Consider the following 25,000-nt stretch of genomic DNA (forward strand, 5'->3'; position numbering starts at 1 on the left):
CTACAAAGCTACCGTTCGTACTACCGAGCGATCAGTCTCGGTACACAAATAAAGCGTATGTGAACAGCAGTGGCAAAAGGTGAACGACAGCGTACGTTCACGGAAATGGATTGGCTCTGTCGTGCGTTTTCGGGTACTTGGGCCCGAGACGCGCGAATGGTTTTTCTTTTTTTTTCTGTTCTCGGGACGAGAGTGTTGAGGTGTCCGCTCGTTGAGCGTTGAGGTGTCCGCTCGTTACAGCGAGTCTCCGGACTCTTGCAGCCTGACTCAACTGCAGAGTCCCACTACGGAGCTTGCAAAAAGCTCGACTACGCATACGGCGCAAGCGAATCTGGTGATATGCGCGGTGGCGCAGAGTTGCAGATGCGTGCGCGCGAAACCCTTCGGCAAGGTTTCCGAGGCAAAGTGCGGAGCTCGAAGAGGGCGAGTTTCCGCGAGCAAAATGCGCGGTGGCGCAGAGTTGCAGATGCGTGCGCGCGAAACCCTTCGGCAAGGTTTCCGAGGCAAAGTGCGGAGCTCGAAGAGGGCGAGTTTCCGCGAGCAAAATGCGCGGTGGCGCAGAGTTGCAGATGCGTGCGCGCGAAACCCTTCGGCAAGGTTTCCGAGGCAAAGTGCGGAGCTCGAAGAGGGCGAGTTTCCGCGAGCAAAATGCGCGGTGGCGCAGAGTTGCAGATGCGTGCGCGCGAAACCCTTCGGCAAGGTTTCCGAGGCAAAGTGCGGAGCTCGAAGAGGGCGAGTTTCCGCGAGCAAAATGCGCGGTGGCGCAGAGTTGCAGATGCGTGCGCGCGAAACCCTTCGGCAAGGTTTCCGAGGCAAAGTGCGGAGCTCGAAGAGGGCGAGTTTCCGCGAGCAAAATGCGCGGTGGCGCAGAGTTGCAGATGCGTGCGCGCGAAACCCTTCAGCAAGGTTTCCGAGGCAAAGTGCGGAGCTTGAAGAGGGCGAGTTTCCGCGAGCTTGCGCGCCCTGTGGGGCAGAAACGATAGCGGACCGCGGCCTGCAAGACGGCTGAAGGATGCGCAAGAAACCCGTCAAACAGGGTTTCTTCTTTTTTTTTCAATTTTTTTTTTTCTGTCGCCCCGGCGGACGGCGTCCGCCGGGGCGGGGGCACTATACATCCAATTTCCTCGCCCCGGCGGACGGCGTCCGCCGGGGCGAGCACTTAGTCCCTCGCGCGGCCCGCGTGCTGCTGTTCCTTCTTGTCTATTTCGTTCCACGACCCACGCCACCAACCAAACTGCTTCGGGCCGCGGTGCCGTAAGCTTAAGGGCGGCGCGCCGCCCGCCCCGGCGGACAACGTCCGCCGGGGCAAGCAGTTAGGCTTAAGGGCAGCGCGCTCGCCTCGGCGGACAACGTCCGCCGGGGCGAGGACTTGGGCTCAACGGCCGAAGTTAGGCTTAAGGGCAGCGCGCTCGCCCCGGCGGACGACGTCCGCCGTGAGAACCTTTTTCTCCCCGCCAGCGAGCGGCCGAGGAGCGAGAACCACGCCTGTGACCCTGAAAAGGCGCGTGGCCATGTTAATCGGCTTGAAATCGTAGTTTCCCCATTTCTCACATAACCTTCAAGCATACCATCGTGTTGCTGTGGCTCGGAGAAACAAGAAAAGTCTAAGCTCGGAAGGGTGAGATGATTTGACGCCCCTCCACAGCCCGAGAAGCATTTGTAAACAAAACACAACGCGCAAGAAAGACGAAAAACGTATCTTGGACGCCCCCTACCTTATCAACTAGGCGGAGCACACGCCAGCGGCGCATATTTTCAAATTCTACACCTCCTGTTCTCTCGATTGAATCGTCTTTCCAGTGCCTGGGCTTTTATTAACGACCACTCAGGGCACCGCAAGAGACCCCGGGCGCGCGTGGTCCGCGCGCTATAGGATCAAGGTTCTTTCGCAGCCAGCTCCAAACCCAAGAGGACCAGGCGAACAGAAATTGCGCTGAAACGTTTGCCAGGGCCTCTACTTTACTGTCGCTGCCAGTTCGAGCCTGTCAGTAACACCAAATTGTCTCCTACAAGGGTTACAACGCCAGCGGTAAGCCTCGCGCCGACCTTTTCGGTCGCGCCGCTTCGGAATTGTGGCACTGGCATCGTTACCGTTCGTATTGTATTGTATCTGTTTGTTTTATGGCGCAAGGGCAACGATGGCCAAAGAGCGCCAATGCAATGGTTGATCATTTTGAACGATGTTTTAATAAAATGGGGCTGTAAATGTGACGATTTTAAAAGAGGTTAGTGTGGGGGGTGTATACAGCCCCTCATTTAAAACAATAAAATTGGGGAAATGGGAATGGCAGGGTAACAATGTAAAAAATAAATAGACACTCATAGCGTCCTCCCACTCTGAGGGGCCCCGAGGTTACACGTGGTATATTATGCGGTTTAAAAAGCGAATGTCTCCCAGGTAAGCAAAAAGGCGTTTACTTGGAATTAAGGGTTTATCAGCTAAAAACATCGAGGGATGAAGAGGAATCATGTGAGTGTAAAGTTCCCGGAAGTGCTTTTTCCCTGCCTTGTGGAAGTACCCACACTCAACTAAGACATGGCTGACGGATAGGCGATGTCCGCACCTGTCGCATTGTGGCGGTGGTTTGCCCTGCAGAAGGTGCGAGTGAGTAGCCTATGTATGACCTATTCGTAATCTGCGCATGTATACTTCCGTTGTTCTGCTGTGTTTTTCTGTGTAGTAGCTGCCTAATTGGGGTTTTATAGTGTGGAGTTTGTTATCTGTCTGAGTGTTCCAGTGTTGCTGCCAGCGTTGTCGGATTGCCCTTCGAATGAATGGTTTCCAGTCAAGATAGGGAAGCTGCTGAACGTCGACGCTGCAGCGAAGTGCTGCCGCAGCGGCGCTCTGGTCTGCGAGTTCATTACCAGGAATGCCACTGTGTCCAGGCACCCAACACACGACTATGACCTGTTTTAAAGCGTAGGCTGCCATTATCTCTTTAACTAACCTGTTCAGCACAATGTTCCTACTAGGTTTTCCATAATGCAGTGCTGTCACAACACTCAATGAGTCTGTGTATATAATGGATTGTTGTGTCTTTGTTTGTATTATGTGTTCTAGCGTAATTAATATAGCATGTGCCTCAGGCGTAAATATACTTGTGTTTCTGTTTAGTGTCCTTGTGCTGGCAAAGTTGGGACCGTGTGCAGCACATGCCACAGCAGTGGCAGTTTTGGAGGCATCTGTGTAAAAGGCAGTGTACGGGAATTTGTTTTGCAAGTGCAGGAAGTGTTGTCGGATGAGTTCTGCGGGTGAATGTTTTTTTGTAAATTTCCTTGAACGACATGTCACAGGTGACAGGGCGCAGTTGCCAAGGCGGCATGAACTCAACGAAGTCAGCTTTGTAAGATTCTGATAAAATAACCCCAAGTTCCTCCGCATCCACCTTCACTCGGATAGAGAAAGGCAGAGGAAGCGACGGACGGCTCAAAAACAGCCTTTCGGACGCTTTGTTTTCAAGAATAGCATTTAGCGGATGACTATTTAAGGATGTTGCCCTTACGCAGTACAAAAGTGCCATGTATGTACGCTGGTGCTCTAAGCACCACTGATCCGTTTCTGCATAGAGGCTTTCAATAGGACTCGTCCGGAAAGCCCCGGACGCCAGGCGGAGCCCCAAGTGCAGCACTGCGTCCAGCATTTTTAGAGCTGTTTTTGAGGCCGACCCATACACTACACTTCCATAGTCTATACGGGACCTGACAAGACTGTTAAAAACACGTAAAAGGCATGTTGTATCTGCACCGTATGACTGGCGGGAAAGGACTTTTAAGATGTTCATAGTCTTCATGCATTTCATTTTAAGTTGTTTAATGTGTGGGATGAATGTAAGTTTATCATCTAAAACTACTCCAAGAAACTTGTGTTCTCTTTTTACGGGTATGTCAACTCCCTTAAGTTGTATGGTTGGTTGCAGATGGATCCCACGCTTCCTGGAAAAGAGAACACAAATGCTTTTCTGCGGATTTAGGATAAAACCATTTTTGTCTACCCACTTGGCTAGTCTGTTCACAGCAACTTGGATCTGCCGTTCACAGATAGAGGAGTTGCATGACCTGAAGCTGATGTGAACATCGTCTACATAGATTGAATAAAAAATGGTGGGTGGCAGTGCTCTCCCTAACGTATTCATTTTTACAATGAAAAGTGTGCAGCTAAGTACTCCACCCTGGGGAACGCCATTTTCTTGTGTATACGTCCTGGATAATGCTGCACCAACTCGTACCCGGAATGTTCTATCTGATAAGTAGCTTTCTAGTGTGTTTAACATGTTTCCACAAATGCCGAAAGATTTAAGGTCATGCAGGATGCCATACCGCCAAGTGGTGTCATAGGCCTTTTCGATGTCAAAAAATATAGATATACAGTGTTGCTTATGGGCAAAAGCTTCTTTAACATAAGAGTCAACAGCTATAAGATTGTCAGTTGTTGACCTGCCCAAGCGAAAGCCTGCCTGGCAGCTATCAAGGACACCATGATATTCCAAGAAATAGATAAGCCGTCTATTGATCATCTTTTCAAAGAGCTTGCTCAAGCAGCTTGTCAAAGCAATAGGGCGATAGCTTGTCACAGAAGAGGCATCTTTCCCCTCTTTCAATATAGCCAACACAATTGCCTCTTTCCAAGCATGAGGAAAGTACCCAGCACACCATATCTTGTTGTACAAGAAGAGAAGAGTGTTGAGGGTATCTATGTGCAGGTGCTGAATCATTGTGTATGTTATTTTATCAGCTCCTGGCGCCGAAGCACGGCATGTGTTGAGGGCTACCATAAGTTCCTGCAGCGAAAAAGGAGAGTTATACCCATCATTAGATTTCTTGTGGTCACGAATAGGCTTTCTTTCAATGGATTCTTTGTATCGCAGGAATGTCTCAGTGTAGTGGGAGGAGCTGGAAATATGTTCAAAGTGCTGTCCCAGGGTGTTTGCTTGGTCTTCAAGTGTATCGCCAGTGGTGCTGACAAGAGGTGTACATATGTTTTCTGCCACTGCAGTTTCCGTATCCTGTTGCAAACTTTGCGCGCATCTGTATAGGAATTTATTGATGATAGAAAAGACCTCCAACTATCTGTTTTTGCCTGACGTCGGATTCGCCGTCCCATAGCTTTTGCGCGCTTGAAGGAAATTAGGTTTTCTGTAGCAGGATACCTGTGGAGGACCCCCCAGGCCTTATTCTGAGCATTTCTGGCCTTCTTGCAATCGTCATTCCACCAGGGCCTCTGAAGATTACGTGTGGTACCGGAGGTCTGGGGAATAGAAACGCTAGCAGCATCAAGTATATGTGCTGTGATGAAGGAGCACGCTTCATCAATACCTAAGTGTGTTATTGATGTGTAAGTAAGTTTCGACATCTCTTTAAACGTTGCCCAGTCGGCACCAGCTTCTTTAAACTTTTCATGTGAAGTGTAACTGTAGGGGCATTTTTCTAAATATCTGAGGGTGACAGGGAAGTGGTCGCTCCCGTAGGGATTCGTACCCACTTCCCATTCGATGGATGGAAAAAGAACGGGGGAGCCTATAGCAAGATCAATGTGTGAATATGTGTGGTGTGCTATATTGTAGTATGTCGGCTGCTTTTTGTTAAAGAGACAAGCTCCGGATGACAAGAGAAAGTTTTCTATCAACCGGCCCCGGGAATCTGTGCGTTCCGATCCCCATAGCGGGCTGTGCGCATTAAGGTCACCAACTAGTAAAAACGGTTCTGGCAGTTGATCTATAAGGGACTCAAAATCGTAACTGGACAGACGATATTCAGGGGGAATGTACAGTGAGCAAATTGTTGTTAATTTATTGAAGATAATTGCCCGAACAGCAACCGCTTCTAGGCCGGTGCGCAAATGGATAGATTGACAAGGGACAGCTTTTTGTACAACTATTGCCACGCCACCAGAGCAGTGCGAGCAGCTGTCTCTGTCTTTTCTAAATACTGAGTATTGGTTTAGGAAGTTGGTATGCTTAGAGTTCAAGTGAGTCTCTTGTAAACACAGGACAGTTGTTTGAGTTTTGTGTAGGATTTCATATATATCATCTAGGTTTTTAATTAATCCTCTACAGTTCCACTGCGTAACTATTTGTGCTACCATAAATTTTTAAAGAAGATTTTGGCTGGTGAAGACTAGGGATGGGTGTATCACCTACCACACTCAGGTATGATCTGGGCCAGTGACACGGGGGGCTGCTGGCTTTTTTCCCCGCCCCGCCATGGAGCGCTGTTCTTTCACCGCATTTGGTGCTGGCCGAGACGGTGTCATGTCCATGTCCTCGTCTGAGTGCTGGGACAGCGACGAGATGGAGTCTTTGCGGCCTCCGACACGGAATATGTTCGAAGTGGTGGAAGGATTTCCTCCCACCATCGTTGGTTGCGTGTTGAACGCAGAGGCGGTCGAAGGACCCGCCACATCTACATCCATGGCCACCTGAGGTCTGGTAGCCGGAAGAAGGGGACCAACGGCAGAGCCGTCACTCCTGGCGTTCGTGGCCGACGCAACACTTGCGGGTGCCACAGGTGTTGTGTCAGCTGGTTTCGATTGCCTGGGCTTTTATTAACGACCACACCTCCATGGGCGACAAAAAAAACTGTTTTTGATTTTTTTTTGCTTTCGCTGGCTTTGAATGGCCAAAAAAATGGTGAGATCGTGTGCGTCCTTCAATTCTGCGCACGTTGGACACAGGGGCCGGGTGAAAACCCCGAGGGGAAGCGAAAAAAACCAAAAAGAGTCCTCGCCCCGGCGGACGGCGTCCGCCGGGGCGAGAACTCGCGCCACCGCATGGGTGGGGCTCAAACCCTGCGTCGGGATGCTACTTGCTTGGTGTCATCGAGTGCGGCGTTCAATTCTGTGCATGGATTGCCCATAACCCGGGTTCAAACCACAAGGGCAAGCTAAATAAACGCAAAAAACTGTCGCGCCGCCTAATGGGTGGGGCTCAAACCCCGAGTCGGGATGCTACTTGCTTGGTGTCATCGCGTGCGGCGTTCAATTCTGTGCATGGATTGGCCATGACCCGGCTTGAAACCACAAGGGAAAGCTAAATAAACGCAAAAAACTATCGCCCCAGGGACTGATTTTTTCACGCCACCCAATGGGTGGGGCTCAAACCCCGAGTCGGGACTCAAGTTACATGGTGTCATCGTGTGCGGCGTTCAGTTCTGTGCATGTATTGGCAATGACCCGGGTTCAACCCACTGGGGGGAGCTAAATAAACGAAAAAAAAACTGTCGCCCCGGCGGACGTTGTCCGCCAGGGCGACGATTTCCTAGAGGAGCAATAAACTACCAGACCCCCGTGGGTGACAAAAAAAACTCAGTTTTTGATTTTTTTCGCTTTCGTTGGCTTAGAATGGCTAATAAAATGAAGTGATCGTGTGCGCCGTCTAATTCTGCGCACGTAGGGGCCAAGACCCGGGTGAAAACCCCAAGAGGAAGCAAAAAACACCAAAAAGAGTCCTCGCCCCGGCGGACGCCGTCCGCCGGGGCGAGGGCTTTTTACCCACGGAGGTCTGGTAGTTAATCGCTGCATATATAGGGGGCTAGGGTGCGCCGAGCGCCCAGGCGGACAAAGTGACATTGCTCCAGCGGCGATGCAGAGGCCGTCCGGGGCGCTATGTCACTTTGTCCGCCGGGGCGCTCGGCGCACCCTAGCCCCCTATATATGCAGCGATAAACTACCAGACCTCCGTGGGTAAAAAGCCCTCGCCCCGGCGGACGGCGTCCGCCGGGGCGAGGACTCTTTTTGGTGTTTTAAATGCAGAGCATTTCAGTAACTCACGATGTCACCCGCGTTGGCGTCCGTAGTCCACATCGCTCCCCCTACACTATATAAAAAAAAAAATTACCGGCGCCAGGTTTCGAACCAACGACTCTGCGGGCGGAACGCAAGGTACATGGTACTCTACCCACTGCACCACAACGCCGACACAGGATGGAAGGTTACGAACACGCCTTATGTCCTTGACTCATTCAACCGTCGGCCACAGGTGCGCCCTCTCCCCCGCGTCCTCCTCGTCTTCTCTCCGCTCGCAACGCCCTCTCTCGCCGCGTTCGGTTCGGGCGCACAACAGGTGGGCACGTGCGCTACACCCTCTCTGGCCGCGTTGGGTTCGCGCTGATCAACAATCGGTTCGCGCGCAAGAACAGGTGGGGGCGCTCGCATCGCGCTCTCTCGCCGCGGTCGGTTCGCGCTTAAACCACATATGTCGTTCGCGCGTGCTCCGGTGGCTAACATCTGTGGCGTGATCGTGACGTCAACATCACGCGTTCGTGTGGTGGCGCGATTTTGGCGCTATAACACTCTCTCGCGAGGGGCGTTGGATTGGCTTGGATTGGCTTGGATTAGCTTGGCTTGGATTGGATTGGTTTGGATTTGGATTGGATTAAAGTGGATTGTGTTGGATTGTGTTGCGTCATAGCCGCGCCACGTTGCGTCATAGCCGCTCCACGTTGCATCATAGCCGCAGCAGGGAGTTCACGGCACGTTTCACGTTTCCCCAGCGACTTCATCGACAATGTCTACGCTGGAAGACAACAATTGCAACAACAACCAATACATAATCCATACGACTTGCAGGCCCGCCCCCCGCGGAAATGCTCTGCATTTGATCGTGCCCCTCGCGAGGGAGATGTTTTTTTTTCGCTTCCTCTTGGGGTTTTCACCCGGGTCGTGGCCCCTACGTGCGCAGAATTAGACGGCGCACACGATCGCACCATTTTATTAGCCATTCTAAGCCAACGAAAGCAAAAAAAAAAATCAAAAACTTAGTTTTTTTTTGTCACCTACGGGGGTCTGGTAGTTTATTGCTCCTCTTAGGAGATCGTCGCCCCGGCGGACAACGTCCGCCGGGGCGACAGTTTTTCGCGTTTATTTAACTTCCCCTAGTGGTTTGAACCCGGGTCATTGCCAGTACATGCACAGAATTGAACGGCGCTCACGGTGACACCATGTACCTGGAGTCCCGACTCGGGGTTTGAGCCCCACCCATAGGGTGGCGCGAAAAAATCAAAGTCCACGCGGCGACAGTTTTTTGCGGTTATTTAGCTTTCCCTTGTGGTTTCAACCCGGATCATGGCCAATCCATGCACAGGATTGAACGCCGCACACGATGACACGATGCAAGTAGCATCCCGACTCGCGGTTTGAGCCCCACCCTTAGGGTGGCGCGAAAAAATCAAAGTCCACGCGGCGACAGTTTTTTGCGGTTATTTAGCTTTCCCTTGTGGTTTCAACCCGGATCATGGCCAATCCATGCACAGGATTGAACGCCGCACACGATGACACCATGCAAGTAGCATCCCGACTCGGGGTTTGAGCCCCACCTATTAGGTGGGGCGACAGTTTTTTGCGTTTTTTTAGCTTGCACTTGTGGTTTGAACCCGGGTCATGGCAAATCCATGAACAGAACTGAACGCCGCACACGATGTTGCAAGCAAGTAGCATCCCGACGCAGGGTTTGAGCCCCACCCATTGGGTCGCGCGAGTCCTCGCCCCGGCGGACGCCGTCCGCCGGGGCGAGGACTCTTTTTGGTTTTTTTCGCTTCCCCTCGGGATTTTCACCCGGCTCCTGGACCCAACGCGCGCAGAATTGAACGGCGCACACGTTCACACCATTTTATTAGCCATTCTAAGCCAACGAAAGCCAAAAAATATCAAAAACTGTTTTTTTTGTCCCCCATGGAGGTGTGGTCGTTAATAATAGCCCAGGCAAGCGAAACACGATTCAATCGAGAGAACACGAGGTGTAGAATTTGAAAATATGCGCCGCTAGCGTGTGCTCCGCCTAGTTGATAAGGTAGGGGGCGTCCATGATACGTTTTTCGTCTTTCTTGCGCGTTGTGATTTGTTTACAAATGCTTCTCGGGCTGTGGACAGGCGTCACATCATCTCACCGTTCCGAGCTCAGGGTTTTCTTGTTCCTCCGAGCCACAGCAACACGATGGTATGCGTGAATTTAAGGTGAGAAATAGGGAAACTACGATTTCAAGCCGATTAAGATGTCGACGCGCCTTTTCAGGGTAACAGGCGTGGTTGTCGCTCCTCCGCCGCTCGCTGGCGGGGAGAAAAACGTTCTCACGGCGTCGTCGCACCACTCGTTGGAAAGCTTATTCCTCGCGCTATGCGATGGTGCAATGATCTTGTTCGTGCGACGAACGGTAACGATGCCAGTGCCACAATGCCGACGCGGCGCGACCGAAATGGTCGGCGCGAGGCTTACCGCTGGCGTTGTAACCCTTCTAGGAGACATTTCCATGTTACTGACAGGCTCGAACTGGCAGCGACAGTAAAGTAGAAGCCCTGGCAAACGTGTCAGCGCAATTTCTGTTCGCCTGGCCCTCTTGGTTTTGGAGCTGGTGTCGAAAGAACCTTGATCTGCCCGCGCGGACCACGCGCGCCTGGGGTCTCTTGCGGTGCCCTGAGTGGTCGTTAATAAAAGCCCAGGCACTCGAAACACGATTCAATCGAGAGAACAGGAGGTGTAGAATTTGAAAATATGCGCCGCTGGCGTGTGCCCCGCCTAGTTGAGAAGGTAGGGGGCGTCCAAGATACGCTTTTCGTCTTTCTTGCGCGTTGTGATTTGTTTACAAATGCTTCTCGGGCTGTGGACAGGCGTCACATCATCTCACCGTTCCGAGCTTAGGCTTCTCTTGTTCCTCCAAGCCACAGCAACACGATGGTATGCGTGAATTTTATGTGAGAAATAGGGACACTACGATTTCAAGCCGAATAACATGGCGACGCGCCTTTTCAGGGTCACAGGCGTGGTTGTCGCTCCTCCGCCGCTCGCTGGCGGGGAGAAAAAAAGCCGCCCGCATCTTCCCACAGGGGGAACTCGAGTAAATGCGTCGCATCTACTCGAGTCAAGCAAAGCGTCACGTCAAGCGAAAGCCAAGCAAAGACGCCCTTGACTGAATTCCGAACGCGTGCTCCGCCGCTTATATACGTTGAGGGGACTGCGTAAGCCGGTCCCAGTCGACGACGTCGGCGTACTTGTAAAGCGGCGTGGACTCTAGGTGTTTGAGCCAAGAGCGGATGTTGCTTCGCCGGAGAACGGCACACCGGTTATATGCGCAGCGCGCCCGAAGGAGAGGAAACCGCGGAAGAGAGAGTACTGCACATGCGCCAGCCCCAGCGCGTGTGCCGCGGCTATGACGCAACGTGCCGCGGCTATGACGCAACACAATCCAACACAATCCACTTTAATCCAATCCGAATCCAAGTCAAGCCAAGCCAAGCCAATCCAATCCATGCCAATCCAATCGAATCCAATCCAATGCCCCTCGGGAGAGAGTGTTCGAATCCAATCCAATGCCCCTCGCGTGAGTGTTCGCTATCGCCTCGACTCGACGCGCATGCGCAGTGAGCGTGCGGACTACGGACGCCAACGCGGGTGACATCGTGAGTTACTGAAATGCTCTGCATTTAAAACGTTCTCACGGCGTCGTCGCACCACTCGTTGGAAAGCTTATTCCTCGTGCTATGCGATGGTGCAATGATCTTGTTCGTGCGACGAACGGTAACGATGCCAGTGCCACAGCTCCGACGCGGCGCGACCGAAATGGTCGGCGCGAGGCTTACCGCTGGCGTTGTAACCCTTCTATGAGACATTTCCATGTTACTGACAGGCTCGAACTGGCAGCGACAGTAAAGTAGAGGCCCTGGCAAACGTTTCAGCGCAATTTCTGTTCGCCTGGCCCTCTTGGTTTTGGAGCTGGTGTCGAAAGAACCTTGATCTGCCCGCGCGGACCACGCGCGCCCGGGGTCTCTTGCGGTGCCCTGAGTGGTCGTTAATAAAAGCCCAGGCACTCGAAACACGATTCAATCGAGAGAACAGGAGGTGTAGAATTTGAAAATATGCGCCACTGGCGTGTGCCCCGCCTAGTTGATAAGGTAGGGGGCGTCCAAGATACGCTTTTCGTCTTTCTTGCGCGTTGTGATTTGTTTACAAATGCTTCTCGGGCTGTGGACCGGCGTCAAATCATCTCACCGTTCCGAGCTTAGGCCTTTCTTGTTCCTCCGAGCCACAGCAACACGATGGTATGCGTGAATTTAAGGTGAGAAAGAGAGAAACTACGATTTCAAGCCGATTAACATGTCGACGCGCCTTTTCAGGGTCACAGGCGTGGTTCTCGCTCCTCCGCCGCTCGCTGGCGGGGAGAAACACGTTCTCACGGCGTCGTCGGACCACTCGTTGGAAAGCTTATTCCTCGTGCTATGCGATGGTGCAATGATCTTGTTCGTGCGACGAACGGTAATGATGGCAGTGCCACAACACCGACGCGGCGCGACCGAAATGGTCGGCGCGAGGCTTACCGCTGGCGTTGTAACCCTTGTAGGAGACAATTTCGTGTTACTGACAGGCTCGAACTGGCAGCGACAGTAAAGTAGAGGCCCTGGCAAACGTTTCAGCGCAATTTCTGTTGGCCTGGCCCTCTTGGTTTTGGAGCTGGCTGCGACAGAACCTTGATCTAACCCCCCCCCCCCCCCCCCCCCCCGCGGACCACACGCGCCAGGGGTCATTTGCGGAGCCCTTAGGGGTTGTTAATAAAAGCCCAAGCAATGGAAACACAGTTCAAGCGAGCGAACAGGAGGTGTAGAATTTAAAAATATGCGCTGCAGGCGTGTGCCCCGCCTAGTTGAAAAGTTAGGGGGCGTCCAAGATGCGTTTTTCGTCATTCTTGCGCGTTCTTTTTTGTTTACAAATGCTTCTCGGGCTGTGGACAGGCGTGAAATAATTGGACCCGGGTGATGCCCAATACATGCACAGAATTGAGCGCAGCACAGTATGAAACCCGGTAAGTATCCTACAGAGTAAGGGTTTGAACTCCACGCATAGGCCGACTCGGTGGCGCGAAAAAGCTAAAGTCCGTCCGCCGGGCGAGCGTTTTTCGTGTTTATTTTGCTTCCCCTGGGTGTTTCGAACCGAGTTCACGGGCAAGACGTGCACAGGATCGAGTGCCGCACACGACGGCGCCCCGCGAGTACCCTCCAGAATAAGGGTTTGAACTCCGGCCCTAGCCTGGCGTGGCGGAGGCGTTTTTTCCATAAAAGCTAAGGTGCGCTGCCCTTAGAACCGGAAACTATGTCCCGAACGCGTGTGCGCACAGTTCCTACTGTTGTTATCCAGCTCTATCACGCGCGACAATCGCGGTTGAAGCCCCGAACTGACGTTTTCGGGGAAGTTTGGTAGGCGAAAAAACGGCCTTATCTTCGCTTGACGCAGTTGAAACGACCACGGTTGCGTTTGACAGGAACTTGTCAACCAACCGATGGCAGAACCACCGGCCTTGGTCCTCTTCTCAGCGTAGGAAAAGCCCGGAGAAATGCCTTTTACGCGTTCTCGAGACTCCCCCTGGAGGGTGGGCTCCGCGGTGCGACACGCGCGCACTTGCAAAAAGCCGAACTTTTCTAGAATGCAGCGGGGGAAAAAAAAAAAAAGTTTTTCAATAATTTTTTGCAGCCGAACGGGGTGGCGCAGAAAACCGCAAACCACATTCCCACGTTCGCCAGGACGTGTAGTTTTGCGTATTTACTCGCTTTGGCCTCTCAGTCGTTTCGAAGGTGCCGCCAGGCGGGCCCGAAACCCGGCGGAGTGGCCCGCGACCAGCGTTTTCTTCGCAGTCGCGTTGGTCGTTCGGCGCTTCTGCAGGGACCGTTGGCTGCACGAACGAGTTCTTTGCTGCTGTGAATAGGCCGCGAAACGGGCTTTCCAACGAGTGGTCGCACCATCCCGTGGGCACGTTTTAAGGCACATTCCAACTGGCGATGCGCCTCGTCGCGCGACGAAAAGCGACGTCGCAAAGCGACGAGCTGGCCGTCGCTTTTCGGAGTTATGCGACGGCGGAGCAGATCGCTCCCGGTCCGAATTCCCTCGTCGCGCGACGGCCCCGCAAAACCGGTAAGCCAATCATGGCCACGGAGTAGGCTGACGTAGCCGGAAACGAAACGTTTCTTTACATCCGGTATGCAAACGCTGTGGGCGGGCGGGCGAGCGCCGCCAGCGCCGCTGGCTCGCTCGGCCAGGCGCTTGGCCGGCTTGGCCCGCTATCGCTGTACCCGCCCGGGTCGGGCCGGCAAGCAACTTCCCGTGTGCATCGGTTCTTTGGTCAGTGGCTTCAGCGTACGCGTGCACTAATCAACGAATAGCGTGGAACTCCTCAGTGTGGAGAAGCGTGTATGGATTGTAAATACAGCTAGGTGGACAGCGAGACGGTAGGTTGACTTGCAGCCTCTTCGTCTATCGGCGACTGGTAAACACGCGTAGAGTTCGGAGGCGTCAGAACGTTGCGCCTGTGAAAAGAAGCGACATTTGTGGGCCGTGATGCGGGTGTTGTGGCGTGAAAGCAAGCGTGTGCATTTCTTCGTGCAATAATATGTTGAAAAGAGCCTTCGTGAGTTTGTTATTTTCTGCTCCTCCCGCAACCCGCAAATGCTTTCGGCATTGCTCCAGGTTAGTAGCATGTGTTTTAGTTTGATTTCTACCTGTTTTTGTCGCGTATTCTTTGACTTCGAATGGTTGACGCACCAACGAGGTCGTATGTACAAGTCGGGAAGCAGCTGCGCTGAACGCACTCGCATCATCGCTCATCGCAAGTGCGAACACCACCTCAAGGCCTCATCGCGCGACTCGCGCCGTCGCGCGACGAGACAAATCGCCAGTGGGAATGTGCCTTTAAGGCCGGTGGCCAAGCGGGGAAAGTGCGAGAACCGCGACCAAGACTGGAAAAAAAAAGAAGGGTTCGCCTCCATTTCTGGCTCCAAAAGTACATTTCTTTACGGTTGACGTGAAATTTGCGCGCAACGTCGTGTTCGCACGGCGCGCAGTAACGAAATAAATTTAAGCTGAGCGCGGTGAGGCAGTTTGCCGCATCTCCGACGCCCGAACAATACTTGTAAACACGTCAAGACACGCAAGAATCGCCGAAAACGCAACTGCGCCGCCCCATAACTTCCCAACTAAGCGCGGCACGCACCCGAGACGCGTGATTTTCAATTCTACAGCTCCGGCTCTCTCGATTGAGCTGCGTTTGGACTTCCGGGGAGCGTCATTACTAGCCCTGAGGGCGCCGAAACAGAGCACTAGAGCGCCCCGGGGCTGCCGTTTTTTTTTTTTTTTTTGGTTCATTTTGCTTTCCCGGGAGGTTTGGACCCGGGTGATGCCCAATACATGCACAGAATTGAGCGCCGCACACTATGAAACCCTGTGTGTATCCTACAGAGTAAGCGTTTGAACTCCACCCATAGGCCGCTTCGGTGGCGCGAAAAAGTTAAAGTCCGTCCGGCGGGCGGCCGTTTTTCGTGTTTATTTTGCTTCCCCTGTGTGTTTCGAACCGAGTTCACGGGCAAGACGTGCACAGAATCGAGCTCCGCACACGACGGCGCCCCGCGAGTACCCTCCAGACTAAGGGTTTGAACTCCGGCCCTAGCCTGGCGTGGCGGAAGCGTTTTTTCCATAAAAGCTAAGGTGCGCTGCCCTTAGAACCGGAAACTATGTCCCGAACGCGTGTGCGCACAGTTCCCACTGTTGTTATCCAGCTCTATCACGCGCGACAATCGCGGCTGAAGCCCCGAACTGACGTTTTCGGGGAAGTTTGGTAGGCGAAAAAACGGCCTTATCTTCGCTTGACGCAGTTGAAACGACCACCGTTGCGTTTACCAGGAACTTGTCAACCAACCGATGGCAGAACCACCGGCCTTGGTCCTCTTGTCAGCGTAGGAAAAGCCCGGAGAAATGCCTTTTACGCGTTCTCGAGACTCCCCCTGGAGGGTGGGCTCCGCGGTGCGACACGCGCGCACTTGCAAACAGCCGAACTTTTCTAGAATGCAGCGGGAAAAAAAAAAAAGTTTTTCAATAATTTTTTGCAGCCGAACGGGGTGGCGCAGAAAACCGCAAACCACATTCCCACGTTCGCCAGGACGTGTAGTTTTGCGTATTTACTCGCTTTGGCCTCTCAGTCGTTTCGAAGGTGCCGCCAGGCGGGCCCGAAACCCGGCGGAGTGGCCCGCGACCAGCGTTTTCGTCGCAGTCGCGTCGGTCGTTCGGCGCTTCTGCAGGGACTGTTGGCTGCGCGAACGATTTCTTTGCTGCTGGGAATAGGCCGCAAAACGGGCTTTCCAACGAGTGGTCGCACCATCCCGTGGGCACGTTTTAAGGCCGGTGGCCAAGCGGGGAAAGTGCGAGAACCGCGACCAAGACTGGAAAAAAAAAAAGAAGGGTTCGCCTCCATTTCTGGCTCCAAAAGTACATTTCTTTACGGTTGACGTGAAATTTGCGCGTAACGTCGTGTTCGCACGGCTCGCAGAAACGAAATAAATTTAAGCTGAGCGCGGTGAGGCAGTTTGCCGCATCTCCGAAGCCCGAGCAATACTTGTAAACACGTCAAGACACGCAAGAATCGCCGAAAACGCAACTACGCCGCCCCATAACTTCCCAACTAAGCGTGGCACGCACCCGAGAAAAGTGATTTTCAATTCTACAGCTCCGACTCTTTCGATTGAGCTGCGTTTGGACTTCCGGGGAGCGTTATTAGTAGCCCTGAGGGCGCCGAAACCTAGCACTAGAGCGCCCCGGGGCTGCCGGTTTTTTTTGTTCATTTTGTTTTCCCGGGAGGTTTGGACCCGGGTCACGACCAATACATGGACAGAATTGAGCGCCGCACACTATGAAACCCTGTGTGTATCCTACAGAGTAAGCGTTTGAACTCCACCCATAGGCCGCTTCGGTGGCGCGAAAAAGTTAAAGTCCGTCCGGCGGGCGGCCGTTTTTCGTGTTTATTTTGCTTCCCCTGTGTGTTTCGAACCGAGTTCACGGGCAAGACGTGCACAGAATCGAGCTCCGCACACGACGGCGCCCCGCGAGTACCCTCCAGACTAAGGGTTTGAACTCCGGCCCTAGCCTGGCGTGGCGGAGGCGTTTTTTCCATAAAAGCTAAGGTGCGCTGCCCTTAGAACCGGAAACTATGTCCCGAACGCGTGTGCGCACAGTTCCCACTGTTGTTATCCAGCTCTATCACGCGCGACAATCGCGGCTGAAGCCCCGAACTGACGTTTTCGGGGAAGTTTGGTAGGCGAAAAAACGGCCTTATCTTCGTTTGACGCAGTTGAAACGACCACCGTTGCGTTCGCCAGGAACTTGTCAACCAACCGATGGCAGAACCACCGGCCTTGCTCCTTTTGTCAGCGTAGGAAAAGCCCGGAGAAATGTCGTTTACGTGGTGTTGAGACACTCCCTGGAGGGTGGGCTCCGCGGTGCGACACGCGCGCACTTGCAAAAAGCCGAACTTTTGTGGAACGCAGTGGAAAAAAAAAAAAAATGATATTTCAAGAATTTTCGCAGCCGAACGGGGTGGCGCAGAAAACCGCCAACCACATTACCACGTTCGCCAGGACGTGTAGTTTTACGGATGTACTCGCTTTGGCCTCTCAGTCGTTTCGAAGGTGCCGCCAGGCGGGCCCGAATCCCGGCGGAGTGGGCCGCGACGAGCGTTTTCGTCACGGTCGCGTCGGTCATTGGGCGCTTCTTCAGGGACCGTTGGCCGCACGAAGGATTTCTTTGCTGCTGTAAATAGGCCGCGAAACGGGCTTTCCAATGAGTGGTCGCACGATGCCGTGGGCACATTTTCAGGCCGGTGGCCGAGCGGGGAAAGTGCGGGAACCGCGACCAAGACTGGGAAAAAAAGAAGGGTTCGCCTCCATTTCTGGCTCGAAAAGTGCATTTCTTTACGGTTGACGTGAAATTTACGCGTACCGTCGCGTTCGCACGGCTCGCAGTAACGAATATCACGTGAACATCACGTGAACAATACGGAAATTGTACCAAGCCCGATGACCTTGGCTAAAGCTGCCCAAGGGGGCAGCCGATGTGGCGCCCTCGTTTCGCGCCGCCCTCATTTGCCCTCATTAGCAGCAGCAGCAGCAGCAGCAGCAGCAGCGGCAGCAGCAGCAGCAGCAGCAGAAGCAGGAGTGCCTGCAAAATACAAAAATAGGTGCAACATCGTCGCCGTGTGCATACAAATCACCTGGAACATTGGAAACAAGCCCAACTAAAGAAAAAGATCATGCGCATGCGCTCACCCTAGCTAGCCTTTGCAAGGCAAACTAGGCGATGGTAAAAAACGACCTGACAGGCGCAAAGAGACAGCTGGCACAAAGCCAGCTAAATTCTGTCTATAATGCACAAGTCTTCCATAAACAGATAGCAGGCGCGATAAAAATAAATGCGGGCGAGGTGAACCACATAATTAAAAAAAAGAAAAAAAAGCGGCTCCTGCGGGATTCGAACGTGGGTCGTGCGAGTGGTGGAAACTAGAAATGGAATCGTAAGGTTTCAGTGCAATGCCCAGCCTACGGTTGCATATAGGATGAGCCTCCTGGTGCGGCAGAGCTCTGTAACCATTTCATGAGCACACAATGGTATGCGAACGCTCACCCGGGCCATCTTTAGTGAGGCTTATCTACACAAATACTTATCAGAGGCAATTGGTAATTTTTGTGGCCAAAGTACGCCTAGACGACCTACACACAAAACACAAGTTAGCCTGAATGGGAGTTTCTTGGTTGGAATACGTCTTTTAAACTCCTCACGACAGGCGGCCTGCTCCCACGTGTGGTAGTATGATGGTGGAAAAACTGCCAGTTTACACCGGGGGCCACAAGCCGTCGTAAATAAGCGCATTTACCACGGTTGTACCTCTCCACAAAACGCAGTATCTGGCTGTGATTACTGCGTTTGTCCTAATGGGAGTATTAAAAACTCCCACGCCACCTCCATTTCCTTCTCCTCCTCCTTCACCCCTTCCTCCTCTACGCGTCCTTACAAAATGGCTGCCAGTTGGTGTCGTGTGAGCTCCAGCGTCCCCGAAAATTTATTGCCAGTGTGAACTTGCGGCCGGACGAACGGATATGAAGTGCTTCCCAACAACCGAAGCTCGTTGCGAACATTGTGGAACCAGCCTGGACTGACGTCGTGCGACGGACTGCAACGTCGCCTCCGTGTCACCGACCTTCGAGCCGACGGAATACGCCAGCGAGCCGACGCGAGGCCTAAATGCAGTGAATCTGTGATCGCTGAGAGTGGCTCGTTAAAAACAACGCGGTTGTGCCTCTGCGAGGTGGTTGAAGGTAAGATTTTCACGTTTTTTATTGTACGCAACATTTTGGGAGACTTGTGCCCTTTCTAGCGTCAAATAAACTCAACGTGTTTCCCGCGCCACTGCACGGGCGATTCTCCGCCACTGGAGGTGAGCGTTGTGCGTGAAAGACGGCACCATGCCCGGAACGTCATTGGGGAGGCCGAACGGTGTGAAAGCAATGCGTATTTGCGCGGGTCTCGAGCAGAACACTCACTCATTCACATTCGCAAGCAGAATGAAAACTGTCCGAACTCTGGACGGCTGTTAGGTGTTTTTGTTAGGCTGTGTCTGTGGCTTACTGGCAAGCGAGGGTGAAGTTGGCCGGTTAAACGTCGCAGGGCGGCGGCTTTTCTTGAGAAGTAGGTGTGGTGCCAGACGCGCCTGCTACGAGGAGGGTGACTGCCGCGTGCCGCCGGCGATTAATTGCTTTCACTGGAAAGGGAGAAGGTCGGGGCCCCTTTGGAGCTCTCCGTACGCTAGGCGCGTGTAACTATAACCAGCAAACGCCATTCGAGGGAGCATTCTGTAGAGTCGACGGACGACTGCTTATTTTATTTATTTTTTTAAGGGGGGCACGCGCAGGCGTCACACCGACCGAAATTTTCCCTTAACTTTCGGTGAGGGGAGAGAGGGGCAGTGCGGGGGGTAAAACCCGAAGCTCGTTCCCAGAACACTACAAGCAAGGAAAAGAGGGAAAGGAAGCATTTTGAGAAGTTGGTCGCCACAAGGGTCGCGCACCTTTTTGAACACCAGAACACTTCGTTTTGACGAACTAGCGAGCCCAGGTGTCTCGGACAGAAGTGCAATTTTGCGTAGCTTTAAACAAACATTCAGACATTACGGAAAGTTGGACACAAGAGTGACAAGTTCAGCGTCTTTACAGTGCCATTTCTTTTTTTTTTTCAGGTCGGATGCCCAATATGCTTATGTATTTGTTACCGCAGATTTAAAGCGTTTTGCTATCCCTCTAATGAATGTGCTGCTGTGGCTTCCAGAAGAACGTGCAAGGGGGTGCGGCAACGTCAGCGTTTGGGAGGCAGGTTCAAGCAAACAGCGCACCGACGACATGCTTACCTCATTGTTTGCACCCGCCGCGGTGGCTCAGTGGCTCAGGCGTTGCGCTGCTGAGCACGAGGTCGCGGGTTCGATTACCGGCCGCGGCGGCCGCTTTTCTGATGGAGGCGAAAAGCAAAAACGCTCGTGTGTACGAGATTTCGGCGCACGATAAAGATCCCCAGGTGGTCAAAATTAATCCGGAGCCCTCCACTACGGCGCGCTTCATCGCCTGCGTTGCGTCGGCGCGTTAAACCCCACAATCAATCAACCTCATTGTTTGCAAATAAATTTTTTTCGTTGAGGAGTGTTGTAGTAGATAAAGTTCTTAACAAGATACCTTGTGTTCTCGATGTAGGTGTTTTGTTGATTCAGTGTTTTTATTGTCTTATTAACGTGTTCACACGTATATCGTATTCATGTAATTTTTATACAATAAATTGACTGTGCAGAAAACAAACTCTTCACGTTTCGCCATTCAACGTTTGAAGCGGAAAAAGACTAGAAATTACGTGATCCCCAACGAAAAATAAAAATGCGGCCTGTGCCCTTATTAAGAACTCCCAAAATGCAGTAATAAATTCCACTGCAGCGCATATATATGAAGCGCACAAAAACACACAAAAAAACCCTCGAATGCAGGTCAACACTGCTCCCAATGCGCCCCCTGAAAACTCCCAGTTGGAGGAAACAATACACTCCCAATGGTACCCCTGGAAACTCCCATTGTAGTGGCAGTAAAATGAAACTCCCATATGCTACTGAAAAAACTGCCGAAATAATGGGAGTAATGCGAAACTCCCATTGGAAGGAGTTTTGAAAACTCCGAATTGGTACTGAGTTATGACACAAGCCATTTACTCCCATTCCGGCTTATTTGTGTTCTGTGTGTACAGAACAACATGTCTGGCTGCTTGACAAAAATTTAGATTGGCCATTATAAAATGGCAAACTTGGCTCAGAGGCCTATTTTCTCCCAACTTTGCCCCTAAATATTAGGACAAGTTACAGCCTCAGAATTTGTACCAAAGTTTTACGCTTACACTGCTCACAGAGACGCACTGAATTTCATAGCATAAAACCCGATTACAAAGGTTGGGACGCACGCAAAGTCAAAGAACATGCATAACAAGAAAAAAATTCTTTTGGATATTGCGGAAATGCTTCCCAGACGTTCGCCAGTGCATCTACTCGGCCGTATTTTACATTAATATACAATGCAAATCACTTATGCACACCTGTAACGGGAAGCTGTGGTTAAAATGTTCAGGTTGTAACTTGAGCACTGTTCGTACTATTCAGCCACAAATTTGGCAAAAAATTGGTCTCTGAGCCAAGTTTGAGAAGCCATAAGAAAACAAATAATTTTCTGTCAGCCACACAATTTTTTCAGCAAGATGTATAGTAGGTGTAATTTCATCACCAAAATGACTTGCGTCCTGAAGCAAGTATTTCTTCAGATAAATGCCGCCGAAATTGGCCCCTGGCCATGCAGTGGCGGGTTCCTGCCTTGTGGCATTCTATATTTTTTTTCCACGTAGCGTATGTCTACATAACACTCATTAGGCAATGATACATAAATAGAAGTTCAAGAAAATTGAAGAGGGCGACCAACAGCCATCTTTTGTTCAATGTTATCCGAACTCACACAGCAGTAAACCGAGCTCCTGTTCAAATGCCTTGACCTAAAGCTAAAATGGCAAATGTGCTCCTCACACCGTATATATCATGGGCTGCTGACGTGTCAAGGTTAAAAAATATGCCTACAGAAATGCCAAGCCATCTCACGAAAACGGAGAAACGAATTATGCCTACACCTTGTAATCCGCGACAACGGAAAGCTCCCAACACTCCTCTTGGCAGCAGAGAATCGCGAAAGAAACTACAAGCAGGAGAGAAACGCGCTTTCGGTTTCAGCAGCACGCGAGAACAAGCCAAAGCTTACTCCGCATCCCAGAGCGGTCATTAGGTAAACATAGCGAGAGAGATGCGCTCGCCCTTGCCCATCAGCGATCGCCGACAATGCACTTCCCTGGCGCGCGCTTTGAACAACGACGGCAGTGGCGTGCACAGCGACAAGAAAGCGAATCTGCAACTGCACATTGATGGGACAACAAACGGTGGCTGTGGATGCAGAAAGCGCTGGTATAAACACTCACCCAACTGACGCCATTGCAGACCACGTTGAGAAGGAAACGGCTCGCACCAGACACGTAAACAGAGCACAGATGACACCCACATACACCAAAGAGAACAAGATTGGGCTCGCGGCGCAGCAGTCAATGTGCACCCACTGTAGGGTGAGATGTGGCTCTCACAAGAGCCGTTTTGGGATCTCTTTCTTTCCTCGCGGGGGCAAGACGAAGGGAGCAGAAAAGAATCAATAATCAATTATTTGCAAGTAGAAATTGCATTTACATTTTTTCTAAAAACAAAACGATCATATTGCGTTCAGTTTCGACCTGAACTTGGAGTAACTCCGTTTTTGATGGAAGCCGAGATCAAGAGAGGCAGTTTACTGTTTATGAATTGATTGATTTTCCTAGAAAGTATTAAGAAAGTAAAAAAAAATTGACAGATTTTGTCTTTCAACCTGAAGGTATGGAATTTTAATTTAATCTTTATTTTTTAAGTTGTGTAAAAGTAACACGTAACGTTTTCGTTGTTGAGTTCTTTAGGAGCCTAAATAACACCAATAATTGATGCCAATATAAATACTGTAAAAAAAAGGAATGTAAGAATTGGTTGGGGAAGAATTACTTTTCAACCCATTATCATCAATTCGTCATCAAGATAACAAAGATACCACGTTCGTGGTATAAAAAGAAACACAAACGTAATTACTAATATGGGTAAATGATTTTTAAACGGGAAAAAAAAATGCGTACCTGGTCAAGGTAAACTAACTGCTACAATCATTCTACATTCTGTTAAAAAAATTACAGCAAACAATAATGAGCCATATTCAATAATAAATTTTGATACTAATCCGGACTCTCCCTCTGCCAAATACAATGTTCTTCGGTTTGTTTCAGCCAAACAAATTATTATTCAGGGCATCAACAGGAAAGAAACTCTAAAAATTAGCTTTCAATTTTCTTGAATGTTTATTAAGGAGAATATTGCATAAGTTCGTTTAAATAAACAAATTCTCGTAATTATTATTACTGTTCTTACTCCATATCAAATCACCCGAGCAAATCATCGATAAGAACCAGCAGCAAGGGAATATTTAGAGTTTGAACATCACCCACCTCACAAAATTCAGACGTGTCGAAACACATAAAAAGTACTCATCTAGACTTTCTCATCTCTGAAATTCAATGACGTGTTAATATTGAAACACATAAAAAGTGCTCATGTCTACTATAAACGCGAGTTCTATTAAGCACAAAAATTAAAGTAATATTGGCAAGTACATTCCTAAAATTACGGAAAAAAATACGTGAATTGAAATGTTTCATGTGAAGTATAAAATTTATTCCCTCTCTGGAACGTTTAAGTTTCATCTCTGAAATTCCCACTTTCTTTGGCACCATTGGAATAAGACATAAATAGCTGAAAACGAAAACAGCCTAAAACGAGCAAGAAAAAAGCCACTCGTAATGAAAATATTAAAAAAACATTAGGAAAATTGGCGAATAATTACAAAGTAAAGGAAATCAAACATTGCCACAACTGTTTAATGAATAATACATTTTTATTGGAAAATTCCGTTCGTAATAATTTAACTGCAATTTCTAAATGTTAGACAAGAATCGCAGGTAAGCGTAGCGCGCCGTCGAGGTGCACACTCGGGATCGTAAAACTAAAAAAAGAAAAAAAAAAGTTAGTAAGTGCCCAACTTCCCATTCTAATATGACGCCTCAGCAATGTCCTCCCAGCAACGCGTTGTGTTTAGAAAATTAGGGTATTGAAACATTTACTACAACAACAGAGAAGTGTTACTTTTTGTTTAAATTATTTATTATTTTGTATAATTCATATCTAAATCTCATCCGTTGTACATTTTATTAATAGGTATATTTATAAGAAAAGCAATGCTCACTCACCCGCAAAAGGGCTGTCCGAACGAAACAGAGAGAGGAAAAAAACACGAGCGTGCGAGCGACTTAATTCCCTACGCCGTCCGCCAGAACGACGGCCTTAAGCCCAACTAACTTCGGCCTTTGAGCCCAAGTCCTCGCCCCGGCGGACGTTGTCCGCCGGGGCGAGCGCGCCGCCTGTAAGCCCAACTGCTCGCCCCGGCGGACGTCGTCCGCCGGGGCGAGCGCGCTGCCCTTAAGCCCAACTAACTTCGGCCTTTGAGCACGAGTCCTCGCCGCCCTTAAGCCTAACCGCTCGCCCCGGCGGACGTTGTCCGCCGGGGCGAGCGGCGCGCCGCCCTTAACTTCGGCCGTTGAGCCCAAGTCCTCGCCCCGGCGGACGTTGTCCGCCGGGGCGAGCGCGCCGCCCTTATGCCTAACTGCTCGCCCCGGCGGACGTTGTCCGCGAGGGCGAGCGCGCCGCCTTTAAGCCCAACTGCTCGCCCCGGCGGACGTGGTCCGCCGGGGCGAGCGCGCTGCCTTTAAGCCCAACTAACTTCGGCCTGTGAGCACAAGTCCTCGCCGCCCTTAAGCCTAACTGCTCGCCCCGGCGGACGTTGTCCGCCGGGGCGGGCGGTGCGCCGCCCTTAAGGTTACGGCACCGCGGCCCGAAGCAGTTTGGTTGGTGGCGTGGGTTGTGGAACGAAATAGAGAGACGAGAAGGAACAGCAGCGTGCGGGCCGCGCGAGGGACTAAGTGCTCGCCCCGGCGGACGCCGTCCGCTGGGGCGAGGAAAATGGATG

The 25,000-nt window shown here is 51.3% G+C and overlaps 1 pseudogene; it reads right to left on the reverse strand.

Moving 5' to 3' along the window:
- Positions 1–22,854: 22,854 nt before the first annotated feature.
- Positions 22,855–23,430, reverse strand: LOC144175769 (NADH-ubiquinone oxidoreductase chain 1-like; annotated as a pseudogene).
- Positions 23,431–25,000: the final 1,570 nt, after the last annotated feature.

Source organism: Haemaphysalis longicornis, unplaced genomic scaffold, assembly GCF_048455015.1.
Source record: "Haemaphysalis longicornis isolate Haplotype H1 unplaced genomic scaffold, Haemaphysalis longicornis Haplotype H1 scaffold_3, whole genome shotgun sequence".
In the NCBI taxonomy this organism is placed as follows: domain Eukaryota; kingdom Metazoa; phylum Arthropoda; class Arachnida; order Ixodida; family Ixodidae; genus Haemaphysalis; species Haemaphysalis longicornis.